General features: G+C 38.0%; 1 protein-coding gene across 4 annotated transcripts in view; it reads right to left on the minus strand.

Moving 5' to 3' along the window:
- Nucleotides 1-23,543, minus strand: part of LARGE1 (LARGE xylosyl- and glucuronyltransferase 1) — a 268,311-nt gene that overhangs the window by 238,975 nt on the left and 5,793 nt on the right. Inside the window, exon 3 of one of the 4 annotated variants that reach the window (XM_086887299.1) lies at nt 18,291-18,398. The exons of 2 other annotated variants lie outside the window; for them this stretch is intronic. The gene's annotated coding sequence lies outside the window, so the exon portion shown is untranslated. Of the gene's footprint in view, nt 1-6,929; nt 7,270-18,290; nt 18,399-23,543 lie in introns of those variants that run through there. One more of the 4 variants, XM_086887300.1, reaches the window with a different exon arrangement.

Below are 23,543 nucleotides of genomic sequence, written 5' to 3' on the forward strand. Positions count from 1 at the left end.
TACAATCTGGCCTTAAACACCTCCAGGGATGGAGCATCCACAACTTCTCTGGGAAACCTGTTCCTGTGCCTCACAACCCTTCCAGTAAAGATTTTGAATAATACATAAAATGTAGTCTGAAAACTCGCCCAAAATTTTAACAGTCCTAGCACCATTCTCCTATCAATATTCTACTAAAAACATAGCATTTACGTACACCTTCAGAAAGGACACGTTACTAAGGGTGCATCCTTCAATTCCTATGCACGAAAGTTGTTGTTCTTCAAAAATTCATCTGTGGTTGAGGAAGGACATTCGCACTTGTTTCTATTCTTCCACTGAATCCAGACCTTCAACAGTATTATCAGAAAGACCAAATTCCTCTCCTCTCCCCAGCAGTCTCCAGCCCTTCTACAATGAAGGCATACTTTTTTGAGGAAGAGAAGGGAAAAGGTCATCGTGGGCTAACATGGATTTACTAACAAAGAATTAAGTCATATTCATGTGGAATAAACCACTATCAAAAGAAAATTCTGTAACAAACCTCCATATCAATAATGTCTTTACAAACAGGACAGTAAGCTCAAGTGAACTGTTACTTAGACCAAAACATAATTAATCCAAAACCTCCTTTTTTGAAGGAATAGTAAGACAGTTCCTTTTAGGAGGAACAGTAAGCAGACCAGCCAAGACCACGATAAAAGACCATTTATGAAGGCACATCAAGTATTTCAAAACACCATTTTCCTAGGTACCTCTCAAATCCTAAATTAGGTAGAATTACAGATTAGATTTTCCTCTTCTAGGAGTAGGTCAGAATGAGCCAATCTACCTGCTGACTACTGTGTCTGCTCATATGACTAAATAATAGAACTCACCAAGATGTCACAGATCAAAAGATCAAATGCCCCCTTGCTTTTGACACCTATGGATGGTAAAACAACACAGTAAAATAATTCCTAACCATTTCTGTCTGTACAGGACAGAGTTAAGTTTTATGACTTCAAATACTCTGATGCTCTCCTGCAGCAAGGAATAAACACAAAATCTTCACATTAATGAAAAAGAATTGCAATATGTGACTGTCTGATTATCTAGAGACAATCATATTTGATAGGTATACAAGACAGGATATTCTGGTTTATGAGACAATTCCTTGGCATTATATACCATCTATATAAGTAATTTCCCCTGAAAGAAGTTGTGGTAAATAGCTTCTACACCACAGGCACACTGCAGCCATGTACATATGCATAGGATGAAGAAAAGATAAGGTTGCCAGCTTCAAAGACGAGAGAGCAGAAATGGAAGCTTACTCACAAGTCATACATACTGGAGGTGTGAGGTAGGAGGGAAGAATAACAGCTCATCCTGAAAACAAGGATCACTGCACATTCCCAAAATTAATTGGACACTGAATATAAAAATAATAATAAATACATGTATATATAAATATCTAAAAATAAAAGCTCCAGAAAGTTGTCTTTGATCTGAATAAAAAAGGTTACATCATGAACCGCTAAGACAAGGCAAGACAGAAAAGCAGATGAAAATTTTTCACACAAAGGGATCAGGATAAATAATTTCACTGACTGAAAGAACGATATATTGCACCATCAGTAACATTAGTATCTAATAACATTTATAACTGTGCCAACTCCCAGACAGGGAAACCAATCTTGGCAAAATCTCCAGCCTAAATGAAGTGCATTTCTTTTAAATTTTTTAGTACTGAGAAACATTTGGGAAAGTTGGATTACAGTATCACTTTCTTTAAAACAATTGTATATTATAGATCTGACAGGCTCTGCCAGTAACAAATACATTCACCCACTCACCAACTGTGGATAAGAAACTCTGCAAGGCAAATGGACACAAGATTTATTGCCTTCTGTAAATCTTAAATTTTCATTTACATACATATCTACATATATCATAAGGTTGCAAAGATACTCAAAGCCCTGCTGTAAGACTGTCACTCCCTGGAGTGAGAAAGGCCTGAGACAACAGAAAGGGGTGTGACGGATTATTTTTGCTTTTTGAAGGAGCCTAACTTTGCCTTTTCAAAATCAGACACAGGCTGTCTTCCACAAAGCTCCAGCTCCCCTTTTTATCTCCTGAATAAGAGTATTTAACTGAATGACCACCAGTACTTGATCAAGTTTCCACTTCCTAAGGGAACTCAAGTTGGCTGGCTGAAGAACAGAATTTTAGAACTCACATCAGACATAAAAGGGATGAAAGGACCTACCCCACGGTACTCTGTCAAAAATGCTACAGAAGTATCTCCCATTGCATCAATATTTCATGTCTCCTGGTCCCTGAGAGAAGGGAGCTTACATAGCATCCCCAAAAGAGGAAAAAAACACTATTTTTTCTCTTTTTTGTTTAAACAAATGGAACACTACTTTAAGACTCCATATATATCAGAAAGCTTCCCAGAACTACTGCCTTAGATTCGCATCTTTTGCTCCTGCCATGAATCATACATACAAAACCAGTTATAACTTCCCTTTAGGGAAGACTAGCAGTTATTTCTGTTCTGTTTGCTTTACTATAAAGCTTCACAGAATGCTATGTATATACAGGTAGTAATTTCCCTTCAGCTTAGTTGATCAAATCCTAAAACTATTTCATTGGCAAACATCACTTCAATGGTACTATGCAAGGTAAACCAAGTCCCTTGTTTTTTTCCTTTTAAGCTTCTGTGGAAGCAGTTTCTTTCCCATGAACACTGGCAAGTTTGTTTTGTTTAGTAATTGATATACTACAACATATTGTTTAGTTTTCTTTAAAGCACAACCAAGTTTTAGTGCTCATAAAACAGGCAGCAGTACTAAAAAAACCTAGTTTTTTAGTCCACTAAAAGATCAGGCCAACTTCCTCATAGACACATAAAATTATAGGTAACTTTTATTCCCCAACAACAACAGAAAAATCCACCTTCTTAGAGAATGGCCAGGTGTCCCATAGCTGCCAGCACTTCCCCCACTGCTGGAGTTACCCTTTTCAAGCTGTGGTATTCTGTCTAAATCTCTAATCTGAAAGGCTCTTTGCACACTGCCAGCAAACACCGCTGAGTGGGATTCCCCCAAACACATTTTGAAAAGGCACCCTAACTCACTGCCATGATACTGAACACAAATCTCCCATCTCCCTTCTGTGTTTCATTTTCCACACTGAGTCTCTCATCTCACTCCCTTGTATTTTCACACTAGCAGAGAAAGGCAGCCATGATTCCAGGTACCTGCAACTTAATGAAAGTCATTAGGCAAAAGCATGTATTTCCACTGCTATAAACAGAACACTCAGGAAAGTACTCCTTGAAAGGAGAGAAAATTAAAAGGCTCATAAAATACAACCAAGGAAAAGTAAAACATTTTTAAGATGTATTTTAGGAGTTTACAGGGATTTTGCTGTAATAATGTTCCTTAAGTCTAATACTGTCTTAACTCAATAGTTAATTAGCAAAAAAAAATGGTCTGACTGGCTTAATGTAAGTTGTACCATGAGCAAGAGGTGGAACTAGATCATTTCCTGAGGTTCCTTCCAACCCAAAATATCTGATAAATCCATGAAAAACATTAAGGGAGTCTTAAGACTTGCTGCTAGACATCTAGAGGCCTGGGAGTACAAGACAATCAGCATTTCCATGACTACTTCAAAATGGCATTGCAGGAGGAAGGGATGACTAGACAGTTTTGGGGAAGCTCTTCCAGGAGTCTCACCAGATCATGGACAAAAAGATCCAAACAGCTTGGTAGATAAAGATTGATCTAGACATGATGCTTAGAAACAATAAATAAGTTTGTAGACAAAACACTTATAATAACTAAAAATACTTATTGCCTTCTACTTTTGTTCTACTCTTAAAACTGTTTAAGATGTCATTATATACACCATTGGACGTGTATTTCTAAAAGAAAAAGTAGTCAAAGTATTAGTTTAACTCAGTGGTTGGTCAGAGGCAGTATCATCAGAACTCAGGATTTTGAAATTCCAGTATTGGTAAAGACATTGGATTGAATCTTTGAGACAATAAAGGGAATTGAGGTAACTGCTACTCACACCACGAAATCCAGCTTTCAGGAAGGACAGTGGAAATGTAGGCCACGGTAAATATATTAAAATACAATACAAAACTGTGGTATATAATTCCTTTCTTCTTTTTTTAAGAGCAGCATTTCTGTGTTTATATTCAGGAAGTTATAAGGGCTTAAAGGAATCAGCGTAATTACTGATTTGTCTAATGAAAATGATGAGCTTGACTTATCTGTTGCAAACAAATTTATTAACATAAGGCAAATTAATAAGACTATTTTAAAGTATCTTAGAAATCCATTTCTTGTTTTCTGCTCATCTCTGAAGTGGGGATAGATAATGAAACTCAGTCAAGTCAGACTGAATTTCATATTGTCAACGTGGCAGTATTTCGGTTTCAGACAGCAAGAATTTTGTCATTCTCTAAAATGAGTTTATTACCAGCGCTATTACAACTCTATGGGCTTTTGTACTTCTTATTTTAAGGGAAACAGCTACTTTTACAGCACTTATATAGAGGCTCATTTTAAAGCTTACATATTCTTTTGGCTTACTTTAAGGATAGATGAAGTTGGCAGCTGTCCACTGAGAGAGTTAGGGGCAGTAAAAAATACCATGACTTATAGTGCTCATTATTCACTAAACATAGTTATCATCCACCAGTAAATGGGCAAACTGGCAGGAATGATGACACTAATTCTGTACCAGCCTGCTGGAGATGAAAGGAGCACCCCTCCCTGCTCCAGGAAGTAAAGCTAAAACCTTTTGGTGCTTTTTCTTGTAAGGAGAAACACTGTCAAAAGCTGCAAATAATTTCAGTTAAGACTGCCCAGGAGGAAAAAAAAAAAGTTTAAAAAAAAAAAAAAATAGCATGATGCCTACTGATTCTTATGAATGGGCAATGGGTGAAGTACAAATGCTGGCAAAGTTCACTTTTTGGTATCATACACTTGGGATACTGGCACAGCTGACCTCTGGTATACAGACCCACACTCCTACTATAACAAACCCACAAAGAGCCATGACTCTGGAGTGATTAGTCAGGAACAGCCAGTATTCCAATTCTGTATTTAAACATTTTTTAAAACTGTAAGAAAGAGGAGAAAGTGTAATAAAAATAACATTTTTCTGCAAAAGACTGCAATAAAGGCTCACTTATCCAATTTTTAGAGAACACACTTGGTGACTCAGGTTGGAAAACAAACAACCATTAACACAAGGCCCTGTTTCCATTCATTTCTAGCTCTGCCAAAATCCCAAATCTCAGGGGTTTTCTATGCTGTCTCCCGTCCCTCTGAATCTGTTCACGTTGTTACACCATGCTTTGTAATTTTAAATCTGGCATAAGGAGATCACTGGTATAATTTCATTGCTGCTGGTTGGGCTTTATACATTTCCTGTCATGAATCACAGAGTAACAAGTGTCTGCATGAGCACTTCTCACACAACATGCAGTCTAACCAGTGAGGTCTATCAACACACCAATCTTTCAGGTGTCTCAAGATGTTTTAGGAAAAGAAGTGGATTAGAGTCACAGCCACCCAAATGCCCCAAACAAAATATTTCAGCTTGAAAACTAAAAAATTACATTTCTGACTGTAAAGTACCATAGAAGTTGATTGGGCCAAAACATTCTTCAGAACAATATGTTCATTAAAGTACAAAGCTGTCAAGTCATATTGTAAGGCAAAATATCTCCTACCTCCTCCAGGAAATGCCTACACAACATGTTTAACCAGCAGCCACAAAGGCAACTTTAATTCTGACATGTCGAAGTGCTTTGGTTTTAACTTTTTGGTCTTTCACATTTTTTAATGTGACACATCTTTGAGCAACTTGACAGTTCAACAGTTAAGATACAGTACCTCTATTGCTATTGGATTCCTAAATACCTATGTTCATTCTTTCATTATTTTTCCTTTAGTGGCACCAAAATATTAAAAAAAGATGAGAACTTAACCATGCTAAACTCAGCATAAACACTCCAGAGGCAAAGTCATTTTTTCTCTCAATTTTGTATAAATTTCAGTACATATTAATTTTAAAAAACCCTCACAAAACAGAGAATAACATCCAAGAAATTTCAACACTGATTACCCTCTTTCATTTAACTGATTTTTCCTCTTACATAGCTTGACATTGGTTTGTTTTTTCAACAGCAGTTTTTACCAGTAGAACACATTCCTGGAACAGACTTCAGCCACAAACTTGGGACCTCAGGTGTCCGTAACATTGACCCACATTATCTCTGAAGTAGCATTCCCTGTGTGGAAATCTGGAGACAAAGAGTTGCTACACAAAGGTGAGAAGCATACACTTTCTCCTTCAACATGCAGGTGGGTAATAGTGACATAACATGAAATGTGAGGGAATAGAGGTCCTGGAGTTGCTTTTAGCCCCATGGCTCAACCAGAGACCTCTCTTGCAATGCCTAAAGGAAAGAATAATTGCTATAGGTGTATTTCTACACCATCTGTGTCTACATTTCCAAAGGAATAAACAGAAAATTTTGAGGAAGTACATGCTGGAATTACTGCAAAGTGTAAAGACATTAAGCAGAAAAACCTTACAGCAATGAGTGTCGTGTTCTGGAAGGGTAAAAATTTCTAAAGAACATAGAAGTGAAACACACATGGCGTAAGAAACCTTTTTTACAACCTCCAGCCTAGAAGGAAACAGCTTTTTGTCTCAGATGAGAACATGGCCACCTCACACCGATCCCTGCCTCAGTTACTTCCAGGCAAAATTATCACAATTAACTGAAATTAGGTCAGAAAATGGAAGCAATTTCTTCAAAATCCCTATTCCAGTTTGGCAGAACATAGCAGCTTTCTTGCCTGAAAAACATTTGCCTACTGTCAGTTCACAGCCCAACTGCAAGGGAGTGTCTCAGAGTACCCCAAACCTACCTCTGCTGCTTCCTCCAGGGCCCTGGCAGTGGGGCAAACACACCTCCAACACTGACTGTTTCCTCATCTTTGAGCTTGTCATGGTCTACAAAAAAAAAAGTAAAATTCCCCCAGCCACTAGAAGTTGCAAAAAAATGACCATAGATAACAACAGTCAGGAATAAAAATACATTCATGGGCATCGGCTGTGTACTAGTCACCTGAAGGAGATGTCACTGATTTTGCTTTTATTCCACACCATTAGGAACCACAACATTTAGAACGCCTCAAAAGATGACCAAAAACACATCCAAGAGCCAGAAAGTCCAAACAAAATCCCTTTCCCCAACCAAGGCAGGATAAAGGCACAATATTCTAGAAAGGCTCTTGAGGACTTCATTATACAGATGTGTCACCCTCAAGAATAGTCACATGTAACAGTGACTGACAGTATAAAAAGTCCAAAAATTGGTTTAAATCTTGAGTGACTAAGATTTACAAAAGGAAGCTATTCAACACAGCAAGCCCTTGTCTGCCAGATATTTGGCTTGCATACTGTAGGTGGTCATGAGTTCACAAAGAGCTGGATGAATTACAAAGATCAAGAATAACAAAAAAAAAACCTTAAAATGTCTCTAAGAGGATTTTTTTTTTTTTCTAATGAAATCAGCAAGAGCCTCCAAAGCAAATCTCAAGACAACAGCATACATGGTTAACAGACTGGTTCCTTGCTTTTAACTGCTTTGCTTGGTTCAGCTAGTACTTACACACACACGCATTACTACTCATACCAAACTCATAAAATGTTAGTATTTCTTTCACAAATCTCTATTTGTATGCCAGAAATGGTCAAGTATGTCTAAGGGTGCTCTTATCTATCACTTTCTTGATGTGCACTGATACCAGTCTTGACAGAGGGATCTCGGGTTTTGAAGAGCCTGAAATCATCAAAGGCAGTCTGGCCAGGATTTCAAAATAATACAATCTGGTAAGATTAAGAAGGCAGTAATCTGTTCACTTTGTCCTCCACTGGGCATGAAAATATATCTACAAACTGTTGCATTTTCCCCCTGTAGTAGTGCTGGTATTTTGCATAAATTAGTAAGGACAGTTTATCCAGGACAACACCACCTCAGCCATTCAAGGAGGATCATAAAATTTACAGTCTGAAAATTGACAGCACCAGCTATCAACTTTATGAAACTTCTATTATCAGTAGCTGAAAAACGCACCATTAACTAAACATCTCCTTTCTTTTGTGTTTTACAAGAATCCTTCACAGGTTCCCATTTCGGAACATAAAGAATATTTACATACTCAGTGTCCAGGCCAGTGGTCACCCCAACAGACCACCCTTCTTTAAGCTATGGTGTTTATGAAATCGGTTCTAAGACTCACTTACAAGGGAACTACTGTCACAAATTATCCCTGGCTTCTAATACCAACTTGAAACAGAAACAGAATCCATGAGATGAAGGCAGTATTTTAGTTGTGAACCTTTACCAATACACCAGGGAGTGAACTTGTGGCTAATTACTGATTGGTATGCTGGTTCTGCATGTAAAAATCGCTATTACTTTGGCATGGACAGCTCCAATTAATAGATAGAAAAACAATTCTTGGCAAGAGAAAGCAAAACATGGCCAAACATGCTAATGCAGCAGTCTGTTCTTGAATTCCCAAGTCTGGACTAAGTAAATATTTTTAAGCCTCTATGAAGTGAAAAGAACAAAAAAAAAAGGAAAGATGCAGCATTTGCAGCCACTGAGGTTCTCAACTTCTTTTAAAATGAAGCTTTTAAGAAGAAGCAACTAACCTACCCTGCTCCCTGTTTGTGTTTGCAAATTTAACAGAAAGATGCAAAGCAATCCTTGTTCTGTAAGTTAGAGAACCATCTCTCATAACAGAGGTAATAAACAGAATGGCTCTAGCACACATATGAGTACAAAATACATGTCAAAGAGTAATTTTGGTTTGATCCAGGAGTTATTCCATCTGTGATACAAACTTATTTCTTCATCAGTCCTCTGAAGTTTAAAACGCTTCAAGTCTGAAATATAAAACATAAACCAGCTCAGTATTTTCCATTCACATGCAGATGAAGCTAAATACAAATTTTTAGAACATGAATAGTGCAATTGTTTAGAGAAGAAGGAGATCAATTTTAAAGAAAATGAAAAAATTCTCCATTAGAGATCCATTGTCATTCCTAGGAAAAACATCTCACAAATACAACCAAAAGTCATGTGTGTGCTTCGAGGATAGACAGGGAAAATACTTCCACATAACAGACCACTGAATGAAAAGCTCAAGGAGAAGCTTCATAGTGGATTAAAAACCATGCAAGTTTTTAACAGTGCAAGGAAGTAGTTCATGTGGATCTGAAGGGAATTCAACAGCAATGTGCTTTAGTGCAGTTTTACCTACTAATAAACCTCTTGAGGGTAATGGAGAGTGGTACTGATCTTCTGAACCTGATACTGATCGTGATCTCTGCTTCCACAGTGAATTTCAGGGATGGCTGAAAACTGATCACACACTCCCCAGATATCAGCTGTGGGTGGCTCTAGTCAGATGCCTACCCCTAAAAGAGAACATTTAAATCTGAGTTGCTTTGGGATTTAGCCAGTCTTGTAGTCTTCCTTCTTTCTACTCCTCCTCTCATTTCTCTCATGCTCCTATAAAGATTATTCAGGCAACCATATTAAAAAAAACTGTATGACCTGACCTGTTATCACAAAATATCTGAGAAAACTCACATGAAATTATAAAGGATTTTCTATTGTAACCAGAAAAGGACCTGTGTTGCAACTTAATGCTCCAACGCAGGAGAGTAACAGTAGACTGTGTAGTTAACAAGGGAGTAGAATGTCCAAGTTCAGTTATTGATTTTTACATTGTTCAGAAAAATATCAGGCTAATGCTTAGGTTAGAGAATAAAGGGTAAACCTTACAGGGAAAAAGAATTTGATTCTTTCCAGATATAGGACAGGTTCATTTAAATCTCAATAAATGGATTTTAAGAACTCTTACTGAAACATTAACTGTGCTTTTCCTTCAATTTTAAGTCATCATGTGGGATGATAATGTCCTTTTACTAGTAATACTGAAGTCTTGGGCCAGCCAGAAAGCAGAAAGGAATTTTAGAAGGGTGGTGGGAAAGAGGAATTTCATGTAGCATACAGCATTTAATCTTGCTAGGGAAGTTAATTTGAAACTTTTAGCTGGCTCCCATTCTCCCAATATCTGCTGGGTATAGTTACCTTTTGTTTTGTTGAGAAATATGAAGTCTTTTCTTATTCCAACTGACCTACTTCATTCAAATAGATACTAATAAAATATGCTACCATATTCTTACGCTTCTTTGAAAAACTGTGATCATTTGTGCCATTCAGTATTTGCTACTACTAACCTCAGTATAGGTATAGCTATCCCTCTAATCTTTTGAGTTTCTATAGTTTTTGATTTGATTCATGCTCCTTAAGTATTTTCTCTAGGTCAGCTGGGCATTTGTGCACTGTTTACTGAATGGTCTGTGCTTTTAGCCAATACTGCTCAATTGGATTTCTACAGAAATACCTGGGGAAAAAAACAAGAAACACAACTGATAATACAAGACAAAACTATCAGTGATCAAACCATAAGATGTGTAACCTTCTTTGACTCAAAATCTTAAAAACAAAGATGAAAATCTCAACATTAGATATAGCTTAACCTTTATTTATGGACTCCTAAATTTCTGTAATCAGGAATAGCTGTTGGAATTCTACAGCCTCAATCATCAGGCCAGATAATCAGATTAATATTTCTGGAATTAGCAAACATCTCATTACAGGAGGAAAAAAACCACACACACACACAAAAAAAAAAAAAAAAACAAAACCAAAAAAAAAAAACCCAGAAAAAAAAACCCCATGAAAAGTGAAAGAACTAAGAAATGCAGAGTAAAAATTTTACACCATACATTCCTACACAACAAAACAAAACAAAACCACCAAGCATGTCCCATATTATATCTCAACAGGATATCCATCTGGAAAGTCTTACCTTCCAGATGCTTTCCCCTACTATTTCATTGTCCTGCTAATCTCTGAAACTACCCCTAGGGGGAAAACAAAACACTGCACAATTTATTGTCATGCTGTTGTTTTAAAAGATGGACAATAGAAAGGGAAATAGATTCTGGACAACAGTCAGTTTCAATATTACGACTATAGAAGCAGAAAACCAGAACTGGATCAAATGGAATATAAACCCTGTACCAAAATTAATTAATAAAAGCAAAAAAAACATCTTACAGCAACACAACAGTAAAGTGCATATGCAAAGAATAAAAATCCTAAATAAATGAGGAAATCTATCTATCTCTTCCCCTCAAACAATCAAAGTTGAATCACATGTATGTGACCAAACCTTCAGACAACTTTTTTTTTTAACACAGAAGTATGAAGTCAGTTAATCCAAACTACTACTGCAGCACTTTAGAGGAGTCCACAAATGTTCTCCCCAGGCTTTGGTAGGATGACAAGGTTTCCTCTTACAGAAAACATCTGTACCCTAAAGAGTCTCATAAGCTTGTCAATGACGCAATGCAGAAGCATTTCATTCAGTTACAGGGAGTTTGGATGGATTGGTAAATAAAGGCCTTTGAATCTGAAAGTGGCATCTCCTAGCCAGGAACATGAATGCTTGGGCTTCATTCAGACCACTTTTGGTACCACTGAAGTTGTTTGGGCAGAAGCTCTACTGCCCATTGTGACTGGAACACACTGGATGGGGCATTCCTGTGCAGAAAGTACCTGCACAAGGAGCTGACAAAGTACTCAAAACTAATAAATATCTCAAGTACCTAAAAAAGGATAAGTTCTATTGCTCTCATTTTCTTTTGTTGGGTTGTTTTTAAGCGTGACTGAATTTACATAATGCCTCTTTCCAACTCAAGGTGCAAGTACAAGCAAACAAAGATCTGATTCAAAATCCAAACAGAGTAATAACATGCTTCTGGCATATCAGTGCAGAGGAACACACAGTGAAGAACAAGGAAAAGTATTTGGTTTGACACTGCTGCCATTCTCTGTAGCATTAATTGCAAAAAGATTTGGGGGTGTTTTCAGAACATGCTATTTCATTCTTTGCAGGTGTGTTATCTAAAAAATCTCCTCATATCAGTGGAGTAAGTAACAAGTAAAATCACTGCAGCAAGTTCACATAAAAAAATTAAAAAGCAGAGCTTCTCCTCCCAAGCTGAAACAGCCATATACATGTGCTCCAAATAAGAAAGCAATGCATGCATCCTGCACATATAGAAAACAACTCCTAAATTACTATGAATTTCTGCCCATCATCAGTCTTTCTTCAGACTATGAAAAATATTTCAGTCATCATTTCTATTACAAATATAAAAAGTATGCCATTTTAAAAAAAAAGCACAAAACAGTTATAATCTTCAGCTGGAGAATATTCTCCTCTAGATAGCATTCAGACAGTTGAAAAGACAAAACACATCCATGAAACAACATAAAAAGAAAAGCCATCTTCTAATTTATATGAAGAATATCAGCCAAAATTCCCTGCATTGTTTTTAAGTTGTTAGTAACAGTTATAAATGGAGAGATGCTGTATTTCAGTAGAGCTAGAGAAGACAGGTTCATTTGCTGTAGTAACATTTACTACAGAAATATTTTTATTTGCCATAGCATCACCCTCTATTGCACAAGTAGCTATTTAGTAAGACAGAAGTACTTGCCTTTCTCAGCACTGTTAGTTTGTCTCAGAGGTTTTTCAAAGATCTCTGTTCATAAAATGTTTGTCAAAATGCACTCACACATAGCACAAGGCCAAGAGGAGATGAGAGACAGATGCTTCTGCACGGTAGTGGGCGGGATGGGAGAGAAGCTGGGGAAGCAGCTTTGCATCCAATCCATTACAGCTATTTTCCTTTTAACCATCTAACAGCAAGTCACAAATTCACCCTAAACACATCAAATCCTCTGAACTTAGGAAATGATGCATTATTGAAGTCACAGCAGGGAAGCCAACTCAGTTTACAGGACATAAAAGACTAGCACTGGAACAACCTTTTTCATCACAAGGTTATGGATTAAAAACAAAGGCAATGTTTTAATGTAGTGAGAAGATGCACAGTCAGAGAAAAAGCAAGGTAAAAGTGCCATTTGTACTCCTTTCCAGCATAAATTCCTTTCTAGAAAAATTCCTCTCAGACATATTTTCCACCTCAAAAACAGCACTACAATCTCATGGCACCCTGCTCCAGCATGTATCCTTTCTTCCTATTTTCCTCAGCTATTTGAGTGCACATCTGTTGGAATAAGCTGGGTGTGTAAGGTCTGAAATGCACTCCCATCCTTTATGGATTCTACTCCTGCATCCTTTACTACTGCAAAACTGCAGCTGCAGTAAAACTGGAAAATAAAGAAACTTTTATTTTTACTTCTTCTGCTTTAGATGGCTTATTTTAATATAGGCCTTTACTGGTTGCACGATTTGTCAAAAGTACACAAAGCTGCAAGTCTTACCAACCTATATTTACATATGCCAGCTACACATAACACACACTGCAGGTATAGGACATCTGTATCACACTGAAGTTCCAATATATCAAAGCACAAAATGGAAGACATTTCCATATAGTACCACCATGGAACAGAGCTAAGTGAGCAGGAAATCCTTATCTAGCTTGATCTAAGCTATTGAAAGTGAAATCAGAGGTGAAATGCATACAGCAAGGATGACTAAACCCCTAAGTGGTCCAAAATTATTTGGTTTATTACGTGAATTCAAGAGACTACAATCATTCTGAACAGGCTATTATCACATCTCTTCAGTGACAAAGCTTTCTGTCCAAGATAACAAATAAAGCAAGTGCATAAATCACAAGGATATGTGGCTTAAGGCCATTATCCCAGAGGATTACAGACTGGTTTTTGCATTGTCCCGCTTTGCTTTTAGTACCTCCACCTTTGTTTTAATATTGTAGCTTTTACTACCACTGCTGTATGAAGGCTCAAGTCCCCTATAGTTATGAATGGCAAACAGAAAAACCCTCTCATTTAGGTTAAGATAGAGTCTAGGATAAGATTTAAAGGTACACTCAGTAAACTTAATTTAGTGGTGTGTTTCTAATGAGCTCTGCCAGTCTTGTCCAACTGTGTACGCTTTAATTACAGAGCACTGTGTTCAGCACCACAGACTGTGGTTGCCAGGCACCACGGAAGACCCACGGTTCTTGTGCTCACCATGGTGCACACATCCTAATGAAGAAACTGTGCTTGTTCAAAAGGTGCTCACAAAAACCAAAGGTAAGGAAAACAAGTGGCTAAACCAGGGAGATATGTATCTGTCGACTTAACAGGCAAGTACGGCAACCAGCAGCCACCACATGTTTGGGGATGCAACAAGAGAGTAAGAGACTCTCAAATAAGACCACCACTGTCATTAACAATATTTAGAATATTCATTACAGACCGCAGTGGGTAAATTTCTCAGAGTCCAAGTCAAAATGAAGACTTAAGAGAACATGCTCGAATTTGCAGCATACAAATTCAGATTTTATTCTGGACTCTGGGTACAATGAGAAGTCAATACTCTGTGCAACCCTAAGCAGAAAACTAAAAGACTTCACTAAGTATCCCACAAACCTTATATAAATCATCATGCCACCTCACCCCGTTAAAATTACAGACATCATTACAGACACATACATACACGTCTCAATCTTTAAGAATATTTTTCAGAATACATAAATAAAAACATCCCAAACGCCTATCTTACCATAAACCTTTTTTTTTCCTTGTAAGAAAGTGTAAACTTTTGGTTTCAGGGCAAGCCCTTTTTCCTAGAGACACGTACACACACGTGATCCAAAATGTGGATCAAAGCTTGATCACTAAAAACATGAAGCAGTATAGTGAAAGATGGGGTCCATAAACTAGAAGCAAAATCAGAAGTGAGAGTTCCAGGAGGTGAAGAAGAGATACAAGCATGCTGTTCTAATCTACTAATACGAGAAAACTTGAATACTATTTACAAAACCAGAATGCTCTTCTTCCTGACTACTAAGCCACTATACTCATAATGATAAGGAAGAAAGAAATTGGTTGGAAATCTTCAGTCCTAAATTTCTGCTTCAAAATTATGGTACTTTTCAGCAAGGCAGTTGCTGACTAAAGTAAAAAGCTTAGCAAAGCTGAACAGTAATTAAGAGATTTCATTTACAACACAATTTCACATTTGTACAGGAGGAAGTATGCTTCTTACGACATGAAATTTCTCATAAAACACATGGAGAAATAACACCATCTAAGTCTTGCATTCATCCTGTGAAATAATCCATCATCTTCTTTGGTAAATAAATATGCACTCTGTTCTGGTTTCAGCCAGGACAGGGTAAATTTCTGCAATATCCAGGAGGAACATGGCTGGGACCAGGAGGTTACTCTGTGCCACATCAGTTGGTTTTCTGGGATGGAGGAAAGGGTCCTTCCCAGAGCACCACAGCATGGCAGAGGGAACAGCTGGGTACATTGACATCTTTCTTGGACACACTATCATTAGGATTATTACTGCTCATTTTCTTACTTCATTCCATTTCCAATAAATAGTTCGTATCTCAACCTGTGACCTTTATGTTTTGTACCTCCAATTCTCCTCCCCAGCCCGTCAGCTGCAGAAATAAAAAGGCAAAGTAAGCAAGTGGCACATGGTTTAGAGTGTTCCTCTGAGAACACTGAATTGGGGAATACCATTTCTAAACCAAGACACACCTGAATAAAGACAACTACTGAAGGCAAAACTTAAGAGGCAATGGAAACCACTCAGATCCAAAGAAAGCAGTTCTTGAAACTTTTTAGGATCATGTATTCAAGTACTGTTCCAAAATATAAATTGACAAACATCATGCTATTACATTCCTATGTAGTTGGAGCAAGCTTCTATGGCTTTGCAGTAAGCCCAATACAATTTCCAAAGTTGTATTTACAGAAATTAGACATATATCAGTTTATACTTTTTTTTTTAATTTTGTCAACCCCCAAATCTTTTAGATTCACATGCAGATAAAAATAACACAGATGAGTCTGCATTTCCTAGCTAATTAAGAGCAACTGAAAAATTGCCTACAGATCACCATTTATTCTAAACAATTTCCTAGGAGTTAATGACCTTACAGATGAGAATTTTGACTATGTAACATTCCATACTTACCTTCACCTCAAAGGAAGATATTCCTAATAGACACAGAGAATTCATTGATTTTCAGTTTAATATATAAATATAAACATGGGACAGTTAGACATGTCAGTGTTCAAATTTGGTTTCTATAGAACTTCTTTCTTCCATCTGTAGTTTCACAATGGCAACAAATTTTACATTAACTGTGCCAAGAGAATCTCTACTTTATTTAAACATTCCGTTTTTTAAAATAAATAAATACCCATGAATCCAAAACTTCACTCTGCCTGTTAGATAAAGACATGCAGGCAGAGAAAAGAAAAACTCCACCAAATGAAACAGCACCTTGGACATCCAGTGATGCTCAGAGAGATTAATTAAATGCATCAAGCACAGCCCATTTTGCATTCTGATACAACAATCTCAGATACACTCCTATGCCAGCCCTTAGCAAAGCAGCTTCTACAATCCTTTGCCTGCATCAAAAAGATACTCCCAAGCCACAGTATTAGAGCAAAAGCTCTCCTATCCATAAGCCCAAAATTCCTAAAATAACTGCATCCCCTCCAGTTTTCACACAAAGTATAAGCCATGACAAGAACATCTCTAATGAAAATTAGTTCTAAGTGAAAGCAAGAATACTTAGCACCTTTCTTGTGCATTTCAGCTTTCAAAAACACTTTGCAAATATTAACATGCCAAGATATAAAAGCACCATTGTTTCAGTGAATGGCAGTAAAAAGAGGATGCAGAAGTTTGTAGCAAAATGGATGGATGGTTGCTATTTTAGTTTTGTAAACTGTGGCTTCATTTCCATCAATGATGCATCGAAACAGGTTCTGCAGTACTAGAACAAGAAGTACTATAATACTGAATATGGAGAGATTCTGGCAGACCTGGTTTCATTTCAATTCTAATACTTTTTCCTCTGAAATTCCTCTTGCTTTTCTCAAATTAAACCTGCAACATCTTTTTTCATTCTATACCACTATAAAAAAAAAAAAAACTTCTACATTTTACTTAATATGTGCTTTTCCTTTGCAGTTCCCATGACTGCCTTTCCAAAGGCACATGTGTCCAGTATAGTCAGGATGTTAGATAAAAAGATGTAATTTGTTAAAGTTTGCTCATTACACACTCTGCTGAATTACATTTTTTTTTTTTCTAGGGTGCTGTGTGGCTCTTTAGCCACCTCTAATAGGAAAAACTTATGCAAAAAGATTGATCGCAAAGTAGTATCTGCTACATTGATATTCATTTGGGGTGTCAAATACCACTAATATAGATAAATGTTGGGATGTCTTTGGAGAACTCCATGCCATCCCAAATCACCACTGTATGTGTGCCAGTATTCACACAAAACTGGTAGCTAATGGACAGTGAGTTAATCCCAAACACCAGGACTCTCACAGGTCCCCATCTGTACTGGTCAGTAACCCTTTCACTCCACTATCAGCAGCACTGATTTGAGGGAGACAGAATATAGAAAAAGTAAAGAATGGCCAAGTTTTTCACGTCGGTATTGAATGCCCAGCTTGAAGCCCTGGAACCTGGCAGAAACATTCCCATTCAGGTTCTGAGGAGGGCTTTGAAAAATTAAGAGCTTGAACTTGATACTGAGAAAGGAACAGAAGCTAGCTAAGAACAAGAGGCACAGGTTTCACATCCTCCCACTGTTCAGCCGAGTTCAGCACGCTTGATTACTAGTGGGAATTTACACTGGGTTACCTCAGTCAATTCAGATGAAAGGTCCAGTCAGCAGAAAAGGCATGGAAGTTGGCTCCAGGTTAGCATTTGACAGCACTACCTGACTGAAAACATCCTAGGATATCATGTAACAATCTCTTTGGGTAGAAGTAATGAGGACTTGAACAGGGAAAAAAACCAGAACAATTAGAGCCATTTCTCACTAGAAAGATGGAAATCAATATGACAAACAGATCCTGAAAATGCTTATGTCTTAATGGGGTTATCTCTGACCTGCGGAAAAACCAGTGCTCAATCCACTAAAACCACCAGAAATTCCACTTTGTTCTGATTAATCAAAGACACCAAGTCCTAAAAATTATCTCAGTACCTGACGCAAAACAGACCAAATGGAACGAATTTGTGGTGATCAATATAGCTGTATCAAACTCAGAGATGCATGGTGAATACAGGTAAAGAAAAGACAAAAAATACAAGGAAACTTACATTTCTTGCTATCTGTGATGAATGACTCAGTTCCTGCCATGTTAGATGTATTTCATCTTCATAAATTACCAGCACATGGCAGGTGCACCGGGAGCTGTCTCAATCCTGCTAAAGGTTTTTGTTTAGATATTAGAAAAATGGTATTAAATACTACTGTAATTTAGCACTTTCAAATTAAGTATAAAAATAGACTTAAAATACCACATCAATGAAAAAAAATTGCAATCTAACAGAGAAAATCAGCTATGTCCCAAAACTACTGTGATTTTTTCAGAATCGTCCCACATTGCTGCTTTCAGTAGATCCCAACACAGGAATACAGACTGTATTTTTTCCAAAGGCATTTTAACAAACAAAGCTACCAACAAATAAGCAGGCACTACTCAAACAACAATTACTGAGATTAAAAGTACATTCTAAAAAATTTTAAAAAGGCGGAAAGTACAAACTACCAGTTTTCAAACACTTCAGCACATTCTTCTGTATTTTCTGAGCACTTTTGGGCAGGAGTGCTTTCCAGCATTGGGAATTTCTGACACCCCAGCCATGTTGGGTGATGGTGTGAAGAGTGACTGCTGATTGACGTCACTTGGCTAGCAGAAGCTGCCACACTAGTCACAGTTATACTGGCAAAAACAGTGCTTTCATCTGAACTGCTTCCCTCCGTGGTGGAATTTATTTTTTGCATGAATAAACATCAATATTGTAAACAGGAGGAATTCAAGATTTATGTGGAGTTTCATGGTTATAACCTTGCTGGGATGAATGGAGACACGTTGCAATGTCTTGCATGAGTAGAGTGCTGCAAAGGAGGGATACAAGATCTTTGGGAAGGGCAAGTCAGAAGGACCTAGAGGTGGAGTTTACCTTTCCAGACAGAGGCATCAGAAAACACGGAGCTTCACCTGGGCATGGATGATGAGCTAAGTGAGAGCTTACAGGCACAGATTAGAGAGCAGACCAGTATGGATGACATTGTAGTGAGTGAGCATCTGCCGTAGGACACCTGGGCAGGAAATTGAGTGGATAAGGCCCTCTACAGACAGGGAGCAGCAACCTCACAATCACAGGCCCTGGTCCTCATTGGGGAGGGCTTAAACCACTCTGGTGTCTGCAGGAAGGACAACACAGCCAGGGAAAACCATCCAGAGCTCTCCCAGAGAGCACTGAGAGATTCCTGACCCAAGTGATAGCAGAGCCAGCAGCAAGAGATTCTGTGCTGGACCTCATACTTACTAAAAAAAGGAAGGGCTCCTTGGGGACATGAAGGTCATAGGCAGCCTTAAGTTGCAGTGACCCTGGTGGCATTCACAACACCAATAGGAGGGAGAAGATCACGGTCCTGGCATTCAGGATAGCAGACTTTGGTCTCTCTGGGGACCTGCTTGAAAACAGCCCCATGGGATAGAGCCCTGGAGAGAAAGAGGGGTCAGAGAAGGCTGCTTGATACTCAAGGACCACCTCCTCCAAACAAGAAGCATTCATCCCAAAGAGCAGGGAGTCACACAAACATTCCAGGAGGACTATACAGATGAAAAAGGAGATCCTGGCAAAACTTAAACACAAAAAGAAAGCATCCAATATGAGGAAGCAGGAACAGGCAGACTGGAAGGAGTACAGAGACACTGCCTGAGCATGCAGAAATGCAGTCAGGAAAGTCAGAGCCCACCTGGAGCTAAAACTAGTGAGGAATGTCAAGAATAAGTACCTGAAGAGAGGGTATAAAGATGGTAGAGGCAGATCCTTCTCAGTGATCCTGTTCAGCAACAGGAAAAGAAGCAACATACACTAACTGAAACACAGGAGTCCCTCTGAACATCAGGAAACACTTTTTACCATGAGGGTGACTGAGCCCAGGCACAGGTTGCCCAGAGAGATTGTGAGTCCCGAAGATACTCAAAAGCCATCTGGCTTTCATCCTAGGCAACTGGCTCTAGGTGGCCCTGCTTGAGCAAGAACCAGACAGCCTCCAGCAGTCCCTTCCAACCTCAACCATTACCTGATTCTTTTAAAGCACTGCTGCTCCAGAAACCTTCCAGCCACAAACCAGCTGGTTCAGACCAGCCTTCCTGACCATAAAGTGTCCTTCAGGTACACTCAGTGTACTTGTGCTGCACCCAGCATGCAGTGAGCTCTCTCTCAACCAGAGCCTCTAGGCATTTTAACAAAATGAATAAACAACTGGTTTCTGTATTACATTCACAATTCCACTACGTCAACCAGAATGTCAAAAATCTTTTCTCAGATCATATTACTTTCATATACTGCAACTTAAAGTATGAAGTTAAGGGCCAAAGGAAAAGAGAAAAATCTTAACAGAAACAAAACTCGGGCCTTTCTTAACATATCAATGTCCAATAGCAGGACAGATGAAACTGAGGAACAAAACGCAAACACATGAAGCAAGATATGCTATAAATTTAATTATTTCAAAGAATTCTTGATACTAACCTCAGATCCAGAAATCTTTACCGTTGATGTTTAATACAGCATTTTTTAAACTGAGAACAGAAAGGGAAGAAACTCGCCATGAAAAATTTGAAGAGCTTTAGGATGTCAGAAAAATCTGTTCTCTATCAAACTATATCACCTTCAGACACCTTGCAAACATGGATTTACCTCAATTCTGTTTCTCTCATTCTCTCCACCCCTGCACCCTTAACAAATTTGCCCAGAACAAGGCACTAGCTCTCTGTTCAGAAAAATGCTGTGTCTACCCCTGCTTATTATGGCTCAAAGCTGACATAAAATAATGCCATCAATAGAACTGCCATATTTTTAATCTAGTTAACATGTGTCAATATTTCAGTGGAAACTCTGGCTTCCTTACTGTTCATTTATGGTGACTTTTCTTCTAAATGGCAGTGGTCTTTGCCAGTTACATTCTCTAGGCTGTTAGCACCACCTGACCATAGACAAACTCCATATATATTAAAGAACAATAACCTACAATTTGTAAATACCAAGATAATATATTAACTTACTCCTTCAAGCATTTTCCTATTTCCTTCTTTAAGCATTGTATTATTTTCCATTTTCGAGAAGTAAAATACGTTCCTTTCTTCAGTGCAGTCACAGTACCACCTCTAAATCAACAAAGAGTATTTGCAAATTTCACTTTGATCCGTTTATTTTGTCTGTTTTCCATCTGTCAACTAACTTTTGCTTGTTTGTTTAAAGATGCACATAAATTCTGAATATTTACACAATATAATTATTGTATGCTGAGTATCATCAGGGACTTGATTTCATCATCTAAGGCACAACTGTATTAAGCAACAGTTCTTGCCAAAGACATTGGAATTTTCACATGTTTAAGGCACAGGACAGTGACTCTTTCAGGAAACCAGAGTTCTGCTCTTTGTTTTTTTGATTAACCACTCGGGCAACTTTGCTCAAATCACTTCACCTGCAGTGCATCACTTTGTTGTCACAGAATGGGTTTATCCTTCTACACTGTCATTTTCCTCACTCTAAGCAGCTCTGTAAAGCATTCAGGAACCTACTGATTTATTTCCACAACAGATCTAAGACTAGGAAATTGGCAAAGTTATTCCGTGTATGAAAAATACTGTCGTCAGTTTCCGTTCCCTACATGCTAGTGGTACAATATTACTATTTTTGCTCATCTTAATAAAGAAAAAATGGTAGGAACATATTTTTTCTCAACCCATTCACCAACTGTGCACAGTTAATTCATATTGCAACAGTAATATAAACCAAGATCTAAGCTTACTAAGCAGCACCTCAGATGCTTTTAGAATATGATGCAGCTGGATATACCTCAGGTGCCAGGCTGAGAGTAGTGGTGTGAGAGCAGTGGCAACTGGTAGCATGAATAAGTTGAGATTTTAAGTCAAACTTCCTCAGCACAGCACACAAAAGCAAAGGGCAAGACTCTGGATAGCAACAGCAGAGATGTAAATTGCAAAACTGATAACCATATTGCAAGGCATTACTATGCATGGTTCTCCACTCTCCAAACCAGCTGGAGAGCATCCTGATTTTGGCCATGCAGGAATCATTCCCAAAACAATGCCTTCATGCAGAAAGAAGGTATTCCAACAAGCAAGGATCTACATGGCTACCCTAAACAGTCTAAGTCTGAATGACCCCAGAAGTTTGCTAGAAGCTGCTATTTTCATCTAGCAGCCTTTAAGCTGGAGTAGCATTATAGTGGGAACAAGGGAAAAGGCAGGCAGATGGTAATGTTTGGAAGGAAAGGCAGGAACTTTACCCACTGTGGCTATATTCCCTTCTTCACACCTGAGGTCTGAGAGTAACTATGCAAGGATGTGAATTTATTCCCATACACATTGCTTCTTTCTCAAAGCACCTGCTCATCACCAAGTGGTTTGGCTTAGCCACTAGCATGTCCTACGTTCCAATACACACGGTATCTGTAGTGATTCTTTTCCTTCTTTCTTCATTTGTAGCACCCCCACTCGTGACAACATGAACCTCAATGAGGACGACATCACAAACTAAAAGCTTTTACCACTTCTTAAACTGATCATTTTTGCTTTGTGGAAGTTAATGCCAACATGCAGCTCTCCTAGAACTAAAAATTGTTCACTACATCATCACCTACTGATTTCTACTACTTGGAATAGTCACTGAAGAGGAAAATATTTCTCATAAATGCAGTTGATATTAAATAGTTCTGGAAGATCAAGATCAAGGACATAAGTTATAACATATTCTAATAATAGCAACAAAAAAATGTCCACCTTTACAGGGACCTCATTCTTCAATGCTCCAATTCTCTACTTTGAAAAAACAGCATCTAATTGTACAGTATGCTCAATATGGAAGAATCCAAAAATACAGACAATTGCACCCTTTTAAAGCAGTAGGAACCATCTTTATCTCATTTAAGAATTCTCAAGCATGCCAGCCAATAATTTATATTTGAAAATTTGTCTTACAGGAATGACAACCTACAGGTTTGAATCTGAGTCACGCTCTAGAACCAGTTTTAGGATTGAAAAATGGTGAGACTACAGAAATACAGAATTTAACTGCTGCTTGAAGAGCCTCATTTGAATGCCAGTTCATTTTTATATAAAAATACCAGGAAGCCTCTTACATCCCTTCTGTTAACAAAACAATGAAAGCTAATATTCTTAAGAACAACACAAACTAAAGAACATATATTTGGATATTTAGTAATGCTAAAATGATGGGTTTTCATTTCTTATTACCATCCAGTGGCATACGCCTTCCTAGCACCCTCAGCATAAAAAATATTGA

This window comes from Cyanistes caeruleus, chromosome 4, assembly GCF_971803275.1.
Source record: "Cyanistes caeruleus chromosome 4, bCyaCae1.hap1.1, whole genome shotgun sequence".
Classification (NCBI taxonomy): Eukaryota; Metazoa; Chordata; class Aves; order Passeriformes; family Paridae; genus Cyanistes; species Cyanistes caeruleus.